Source organism: Cryptomeria japonica, chromosome 9, assembly GCF_030272615.1.
Source record: "Cryptomeria japonica chromosome 9, Sugi_1.0, whole genome shotgun sequence".
NCBI lineage: Eukaryota > Viridiplantae > Streptophyta > Pinopsida > Cupressales > Cupressaceae > Cryptomeria > Cryptomeria japonica.
Window position 1 is genome coordinate 372,863,575 of NC_081413.1, and position 10,284 is coordinate 372,873,858.

Genomic DNA, 10,284 nt, shown 5'->3' on the forward strand with positions numbered 1-10,284 from the left:
AGGACATCGTTGGCACTCTCCTCATCAGTCTTGATCGTGAATGAATCTAGATTATCATCATCAGTAGCGCATTCTGGGACAGGTGTTCTCATTCTATGTGATTTCAACCCAGGACCTAGAGGCAAAGATTGTATGGGTTCCTCTGGGGTTGTTTCTTGACCAACTTTGAATTTCCTATTAAATTCATCTTCTTCTGTTGGTTCACTTGGTTCTCTGAATATCTCGGTGAGCTCACAGTCACTAGAGGATTTGTCTGAATAGCGATTCTCTTGTTGAATTTCGGCAGCTTTGATTTGTAATGCTTCTTTTGTCCTTTGAGTGTGGACCTTGGAAGTCATGAAACCAAGTCCCTTCAAGCATTCCTTTTTGAATGTCAATTCAGGTTGTAAAGGTTCAATGATGCCTTCCTTTCTTAACCCAGGAGGGCTTTTGCCATCATACCCAAATTTTTGTAGAATCTTGAACCCTTTGCCATACTTCTCACATGGTATACTGATGTGATCTTGTGTGTCATGTTCAAGGTCTTTGTAAAGAATTTTGTATAAGTCTTCCTCTTCCAATTCACCCCATCTTTGAAAGATAGTAGGGTCCCATTTGAGTATAATGATAGATACCTACTTATTAGGATGTGGTCTTCCATATTCTTTTGGTGAACTCATGACTTGTTGTAAGTACATGGTCTGATTCAAAGTGTATTCACCCATGCCCTTGTCCTGGAATTTGCCCTTAAGTTCACCTTGTTTTGATGTCAAAGGTTTTAATGACTCGGGATCAATGTATGCAGAAGAAGGAATAGCTTCGCAATTACTGGGAATGATGGTCTTAGTTTTTGGTCTCAAGTTATTGGAATATATGAATGGATTAGGATCTCCATTAACTGTTATTTCAACTCCATTGTGAGGAAACTTGATGCATTGGTGATATGTAGATGGGACCACCCTCATTTCATGAATCCAAGGACGTCCTAGCAATATGTTGTATGTGAGATCAAGATCTGGTACTTGACAAACCACATGGCCCAACTCTGAGAGTTAAGGTGATTGTGCCCTTGGATGAATTCTCTTCATCATCATAAGCTTTGATGGTAATTTTGTTTGTAGAATTCACAGCTTTGTCAAAATATCCCAATTGTTTAATAGTGCTCAATGTACAAATGTTTAGACCTGCTCCTCCATCTATCAGGACTCATTTGATTCTATGTTTGTGTATGAAGGCTTCAATGTGTAATGGTGCATTATGTGGTTGACTTACGAAGGCGTCATCTGCTTCTGTGAATGTAAGGGAGTGTGGAATGGAAAGGTATCCCACCATGGCTTGAAACTGGTCCATGTTCAAATCAGTAGGAATGGCAGTGTCTCTCAAAATTTTGTCAAGAATAGCTTTATGTGCAGGGGATATGTGTAAGAGCTCAAGGATGGAGATAAGCGCAGGTGTTTTCCCTAACTATTCTACAAGGTCGTATTCAGCCTTGGTTGATGAGGAAGTGGTTTTTTTAGCTGGAGCACCTTGCAAAGTGAATTTACCTCGACGGGTTGTAACATGACATTCAGAGGTAGGTTTGGAAGAAGATCCAACACTTTTCAGAACGATCTTGGGTCTCTGGGTAGAATTCTTAGGGGTTTTGTCCTTGATGATAATGGTAGAGATATAATTGTCCATCGAGATGTGATTGATAGTTGAATCATAATTGTAGGATGCTCTAGTATAGTTGGTTTGATCATCTGTGGCTACAGCTTTTCCCTTGTCATGTTTTGGGAATGGTTCCTTAAACATTTCATGTTCTTGATTGGATGAGTGCCCTTCAATCTCAATGTCACCTCTATCAATGAGATCTTGTATGATGTTCTTCAGTCGGTGACAATTTCCTATTTTATGACCCTTTCTCTTATGGAATTCACAATACTCATCATCATTCCACCAATTTGGTTTGACCTTTGGCTTGTATGGCAGAAAATCTGGAATTGTGATTACTTTGTTTGCCACTAGCTTCTTGAAAACTGACTCAAGTGGTTCTCCCAATGGGGTATACTTCCTTCGTGATCTAGAAGTTGTTTGAGTATTCACCTGATTGTTTGTAGAGCTTGATCCCAAAAAAACTATTTTGGGTTGCACTGTATTGGCATCAACAACACCATCATTGATTGTGTTCTTGTTTTTATTCCAAAATCTTGGCTTGTCTTTTCCTTTAAAGTCATCTTTGTTTTCCTTGAATATCTTAATGACTCCTTGTTCAATTAGGACCTTTTCTATCACTAAGCCTTTTTCAATGACGTCCTTGAAGGTGGACAAACAAGCTTTCCTTAGCCAATGTCTTTGTTAACATTCTGGGTGAACATCTCTACCATTTGTTTTTGTGGAATTTCACAAGAGCATCTGCTGGCTAGATTTCTCCATCTTTGTAAAAATGATGCAAAAGATTCTCCCTCTTTTTGCTTGGTATTGCACAAAGTAGTGACTGATATGTCTGTCTCTATGTTGTAGGAGAAATGTTGAATAAATGTCTCTGCTAAGTCACCCCATGACTTAATTCCAGGTGGAAGTTGGGAGAACCATTCCATAGCTTGATCACCTAAGCTCTGTGGGAATAATCTCATCAAATATGTCTCTTCTGAAGCTACCTCAATGTAAGTTGTGAAAAAATGTCTTATGTGTGCCTTAGGATCTCCTTTTCCTCTATACTTATCAAACTTAGGCATCACAAAGTGTGTAGGAAATGGAGGCATTGGAATGCTCTTGTCAAATGGATAGGGACATATGTCTCTCATTGTGTAAGTTGGCTTCGGTGTATTTATGTCCTCCATTTTCTTTTATAAGTCCCTGATTTGCTATTCCAAATTGTTGTTAGGTGGAGATCAACTTCTTGGACCATACCCCATGCTTGAGGCACCAATTGGAGGAGAAGCATGTTTCATATATGGATGATATTGATCATACACATGTTCATATGGAGGAGGTCTATAATGATGTTGCGTATATGGACCACCTGGTATAGAGTCATGGTGGGGAATGGAATATCTGCTTTGTCCATGTATACCATACTCTATAGGAATGTCATGAGTTTGTTCTAGTATGTTGCCCCCAAATTTGACGTGGGGTTTCCTTGTGTCCAAATTTTGAGCATGCCTTTGAATATCCAATTGCTTTGGTGGTTGATCCTTAGCATTGGTATGTGATTGAACATATTTTTCTGCATAAGACTTCCATAATGGTCTATGAAGGTGAGTATCATATGCTTGACCATGTGTGTATGGGACCTCTAGTTTTTGAAACAAAGATGATGGTGATTCAGGCACCATATGTGGTCCTCTATTGCCTCCACTATTAGGCCTCCTTTGATCCATGGTGGAGTGAGATTGTTGCAAAGGTCTATGTTCCATTATTTGAGACATGTCAAAATCATGAGGTATCTTGGCTCCACTTTGTGCCATCACTTGTAGGAAGTATTGTCTATCCCTCCTCATTATTTCCTCAACCAATCGATTGAAATGGGGATTCATAATGGTGTCTTCCACTTCTGCTGAATGTACTGAAATGTTGTCCATATTGTCATTGTGTGTATCATTGTTGTTTGTAGTGTCCATGTGCTCAACATTCAGAATGTTTCTATAGGAATCCATGTCAGGTAATGTAGTATGATCAGAATTGAAAAAGATATCATTGTCATACTCATAGGAACTCATGTTTGCAAACTCTTGAGCCTCTTTAGCTTCTCTCCTAGATTTTTGAAAATGGGTTTCAACCATGAACTAGGTATTGATCAAGATGTGTGAGACTAGATGAAAATAGAAAGAGTATGGAAGACCAAGAGTTAGATGGAATGTAAATGAATCTAAGGTTTACTTGCAATGACCAAAGTGTACGACCAAGTATGTATGTAGTAGAGTAGGTGTGGCTTCCAAAGAGAGCATAGTTTCTCTTGATGAGGTAAGTTTACCTTGACTCTAAGTAGGACCAAATGAGACCCAAAGGTGATAGACCTTGATGAGGGAACACTTAGCAAAATGTTGTTGTATGTAGTGTGTTGACAAAGTATGATGAGGACAAGCAAGTGACCTTTTGACTCAAGTTTAGACAAATGTGAATGTAATGTAAGGTGTAAAGCAATGATGGACTTTGTAAGACCCAAAGACAAGTTGAATGCTAGATGAAACCCTGGAGAAATAACCTAGGAAGCTCAAGAATTCTGAAACTGACTGTGTTTGTTTGCTGGACTGTAAAATTTTTTCAATTCTGAACATAGACATGCCTGTATACTGCACAGACGTGATTTCCTGAGACAGACGTGGTTCTATTTAACACAGACGTGAGTCTGAGATTTTGTAAATGCAATATTGATTCTGAGAACACAAACGCATTTCTGCCCTTCACAGACGCGGTTAAATGACACAAATGCTATTATGCCAGACAAAGACGCATTTCTGCAAAATTTGTGCAATTTTTTCCAATCTGTGAAGTTGCTTTGTTGTGACCAAATCTGAATGTTTAACTGTTTTTCCGTGACAAGATGAAACAGTGTTGATGGGGACTCAATGTTTGCAAGTGTCTCGACAAAAATGACTCAAAGAAAAGTGTGTTGTTTGATGTAAAATTGTTTTGCATACACTTGAAGACACAAAAGACACAATGTTTTGCTGTTTGGTCTTGAATGTTTGAATGTTTAAAATAAGTCAAGCACAATTCTTATGGCTGGCCAAGACAATAGTTGTTGATCCCACATGGAGTTTTACCCCCGAGGCTACGCTATTCAGAGCGGATACTTAGATGCTTGATCCCACTAGCTCCACCCTCGGCACTCACTTCTCGGGGCAGCCAAGCATCAGTCCCCACAAACACTCCTTGAGGCAAACTTTGTATCTCTACTAAGAACCGTATGTGTGTGGGCCGCTACCAAAGGTCCGACCTCCTACCCCAACAACTAGAAGGATTTGGGCTTCTAAAACAAAAAAGTGCTAGTAAGGGCATCCGCTCGTGTGGCCATACATGCGGCACTTTCAGCTCTATAAATACAGAAGGCTCCCAGTCAGTAGGAGTTACGCCCTACAAATGATCAAATAAATTTGATCAAACAGGTTTATGGGGAGACATCGTGTCAGTATGAACTAATCAGCACACATTATTCATAGTTTTCACCATGAATACAATTATTTATAGTGGTTTGGAAGAAGATGGCTTTTCTTTTGCTACCACTTGGGTCGTTCTCTCCTCACTAGTAGTCCTAATGACCATACGAGGAGACAGACCCTCTAAAGATTAAATAAAAAGAGCCTATCGCTCAAGACACAAAAGACAATGATTCAATTTTAAAGCACCAATTGAAGTGTTTGCTAGTCTATGAAAACAAGGCGCACAATAAAAAACCAAAAACCCTTGCCAAGGTCCTGCAACAAAGATTTGTTAGTAGTTTGGATTGTTTGAAATAATCACCCCTTCCTGCAAGCACACAAGTTAGGTAAATTTTAGATCCAAAAGACTGTGAAAATAGGGGTCTTCAACAATGCGTTTTGTTTTCAAGATAAGCTGCACCAATTTCATTAGCTAGATCTAAAAATGTTAGCTCAAAATAAACCAGATCTAAAAAAAACCAAATGACTAAAAACTGAATCAATGAAAATCCCCAAAAAAATGAAATCAGTGTGCACATACGCAGATATCATAAACACAAACGCAGCTTCTGGATGCAGATGCGCTTCTGTGAAACACAGACGCGGCTCCGTAACGTAGACGTAGATGCGCCTGAAAACCCCACATACGTGACTAGGGAAAACAGACGCAATTTCCAGAATCTGCAAAAAAAATAAAATTGTCGAGGGTGTGAATGTGATCCTAGATGTTGCAGATGTGGCTGAAAACCAAAAAGGTGATCCGAAAGTACGCAGACACGAAAATAGAAAAATACTGTCGACAATGTCAGAGCTGCAACTTCAAAACACAAAACCTGCAACAAGGATGTTAAATGCAAAAGGGACAAGAGTCCCACCGGGTTTGCCAAAATGTATATGGTGAAAATGGATAACAACAATATTGAAAGACTAAATAGATTCAACCACAAAACCCTACCTAACAACAACAAAGATCCACCATAACATATGAAGATTACCTAAGACAATGCAAATCAAATGAAATCACAAAGATTATACCATCACATGTCCAATAGGGTTTGGATCTCCATTCTTCCTATCTCCATTGATCTTGCTTGATATATTTGCTCTCAGATTTTATGTGCACAAGAGCTCAACAAAGAACGGAAATGTGGTTGCAAGTAGGATCTCATATGAAAAGCGTAGTGTAGTCAAATGCATAAATTGATTAGCCAGTTAGGGTTTGATAATGAAGGAAGCATCTCCTTATATAGAAGACACCATAAGAAATGGAGGGATAAGATTGAGAGGTGTAAAAGAGGTCGGCTATGATTAGAGGGTAGGTAAAGAAAATAATAAAATAATGAAAGGGGTAGGTAGTGTAGGAATTAAGAGATGAATGACATGTGTCATTGGTAGAAAAGGCTAATGAATTAATTAAATAAATAAAGATTTATTTAATTAATAGAAGAAGTGGGATCAATTAAATAAACAAGATATTTATTTAATTTAGGAAAAAGGATAATTTAAATAAATAAAAGTATTTATTTAAATGAGAAATAAGGCTAGAAGAGGATAAATGAATTAATTAAATAAATAAAGATTTATTTAATTAGACTAGACAATTTTAAGTGTCTATAGTAAATATAAAGAATCTTAATGGTAAATATTTCACCCTTTATTTACTAGTGATGAAATAACAACAAAAATAGATGAAAAAATATGACATATATGACATACCTTAACATACATGAGATTGTTATGTTGGATAAACCAGTCATAACCTTCAAGTTCACCAACAACAATACAACAAAGAGAAGAGTTGTTTGGGAGCCTTCATAAAGGGGCTCGTATGCCTTCTCAAGTACAGGTAAAGCATGAACAACATCAAAGTCATCTTGATCATCATGATCAACAACACCAGTACTAAATGTGTCCTAGATCAATGTATTTGTACCATCATCTTCAACTATGTATTCTGGCACATGATCATCTTCTTCCATAGGATCATTATCTTCATCTTCGATATTCACACCTCCATGTTCCTCCACTTGGAAAACCACATTCTTCGGGTCATGGTAGTCCATATCATGTGCCTTAGGGAGCCCCAGCTATATAATAATGATCAACATAAATAAACCATGATCATGATCTCATTATCAAGTGTTTTTTTATGTATATAAATTGTTAAAATGATATAAACATTTACAAATGCAATCAATATAAACACATATAATGAACAACTTAACAATGGACGATAATCATGCCCCCCTTCAATGTGACCATGCTGCCTACAATGTTTCTCAACTGTTGTGATTAAAAGTCTTCTCATCTTTAAGCCCTTGCAATTTTTGCAAGGATAATAACATTTCCCATCACCTTTTCTTTTCAAGCTAGACCACAATCTAGCAATTGTCTCCTTATTTTGTTCTTAACTAATATTATCTGACATGTTTTTTCTTCACAAGTAACAAAATCAAACTATAAAAAATTCAGTCTATAACCTTCACAAACCTAGCAAAACACTGTCGCAAGTACGGAAAACAGTGTTCGCGTGATTTTTTATATTTTTTACTTGACTAACCCTAAGGGTTTTTTTTTACTTTTTTACTTTTCTGTTTTTTGTTGAAATTCCGATGATCGCTCTTCATAACTCCGATGAAATTAATAACCGTCGGAATTCTGACAAACATCGAACAAGTTTTTTTTCAAAATCAATAAATTGACACAGTTAACCTCATAATATCCGACAACACAAAAAAAAATCTCATAGTTCATCAAAAAAGCTCGTCGAAAAATGTACCCAAATGAGTTAGTGACACCATATGCCAAATCAAGAGTCCCGACTCACCTCGCTATGGACTTATCTATCCTACCTCAAGGAGAACACACCTCCCCCAAGTTTATCTAGAAATAAAAAATGTAACTTTATCCGACAAGTTGCTCGCTATACCCTTATCACTGAAAACCTCTATCAAAGAGGTCTTGATGACACTTTACTTAGATGTCTAGAGCATGATGAATCTAAAAATTCTTTACAAGAGGTCCACGAAGGGATTTGTGGGGCTCATTCAAATGATCTAGCCTTGGCAAAGAAACTCGTACAAATTGGATATTACTGGCCCACAATGGAAAAGGAATCCTTCCAGTTTGTCAAGTAGTGCAAATAGTGTCAAATCCATGGGAACTTAATTCATGCACTTGCTAAAGAACTTTAACCTCTTACCACTCTATGGCCCTTTTGCCAATGGGGACTGGATCTTGTAGGGAAGATGCACCCATCCTCTTCAAATGGTCATAAGTTCATCATCACCGCAACAGATTACTTCACCAAATGGGTCAAGGCAATACCTCTCATCACAACAACGGGTAAACAAATATCCATGTTTATCTTGAACTACATCATTTGTAGATGCAAGATCCCCATGGCCATTGTGACAGACAATGGAAAGAAATTCAAAAACAAAGATGTTGTAGAGTTGTGTCAGAAATTCCATATCACACAACACTTTTCCACCATCTAATATACTCAAGAGAATGGGCAGGCATAAGCAAAAAATAAGACATAATTAAAAATCCTGAAGAAAATAGTAAATGATGTCGGTTGAGACTGACACATCCAATTGAACCCCACTTTGTGGGCTTATCGTACCAACATTTGTATGCCAATAGGAGCAACACCGTACTCACTGGTTTATGGGTCAAAAGTGGTACTACCAATTGAGGTTGAATTCCCTTCTCTCAGGATATCACTAAAGGGGTTAATATTAGATGAACAATACAGGGTATCTAGACTACAAGAGTTAGAGCTACTAGATGAGTGCCGACAACAAGCACTGGATCACCTCAGGGTATACCAATAAAGAATATCCAAGAGCTATAACCGCAAATTCAAGTATAGATAATTTTAGGTGGGTGATCTTGTTCTACGAGAGAATCCTCACAACCAGCAAGATCAGGTTAAGAAAGGAAAATTTGAAGCCAATAATTGGTGGGGTCCCTTCATAATTGTAGTTGCATATGGATTAGGGGCATATCAACTCTCCACTCCAAAAGGAGATGTGCTCGAAGAACCAATCAACACCCAACATCTCAAAAGGTTTTATGCATAAGCCTTTATGAAAATCAGCAAAAATCCAAAAAAGTGAAAAATCAACAAAAATCCCAAAAAGAGAAAAAGCAAAAAATCGTCACTACGGTGAAAACCTAGCAAACAGGTGCCTCGTGACACAAAAAAAAAAAAAAAAAAAATTTGCAATAGACACAAGTGGTGAAAACCTAGAAACATATGCAACTTGTCTTAGATCAGTTTTTCCATCTATCAAGTATGTTGGTGGCCATCCATGCATGACTATACTTACATCCATCTCATGTGATCATCCTAGCCATAAATAACTTATCCACAACATCAAGCAACCTTAATGAAAAACAACTTTTGGACACACTTAGCATAGTCATTGTCCTCAAATTATCCAAATGGCTCTCCAATCAGTGTTCCACCATGACTTGGCAATCAGTGTACATATCCATAATAATCAGTATGTTTCGTGGCTAGGGGCAAAATCTTGACTCCCATAATCCCACTATCAGACATTTAAAAGAAAACAAATATCAAGAGTAGACAACTTACCATCAATGCACGAATTGAAACTCAACAATGTGTAAACAACCCATCAACGCAACATCGAACTCGTCAAGCACAACATCAATCAAACCAAAACAAAGCAAGCGATAAAGCAATGGTTGGATGATCTTTTCTAAATGACTTGATTTTGTCAACACACTTGATCATCAGTTGTATTTTAATTTATGTTGTCATATCTCTGAGCAACTCAAGGATGTCATTGACTAGAGGAGAAAGGATGGAGATATGACCTTTTTTTTGTCTGTTGCTTGTGAGTTGATTTCTAGCAACTTGTGCATTTTTCTAAGGATGTTATCAACCAAAAGATCAAAGAAGACATTTTGGATTCACATGTGAACAAAATTAGCTCTTTCTTGTTTTTATGCAAGAGATACTCAGGTCATCCTAGTCTTCATACCTAGATGCTTGTAAAGCTTGCAATATAAAAATCCATGCAAGAGGTACTCAGATCATCATGGTTTTAATCTACCATTGGTGTTTGTACTGGGTATGTGCAGGATCATGGTGTGCCAAAACAGGCCCTTAAGTGGCAATGAAATTTCAAAAAAAATCAGAGTTATG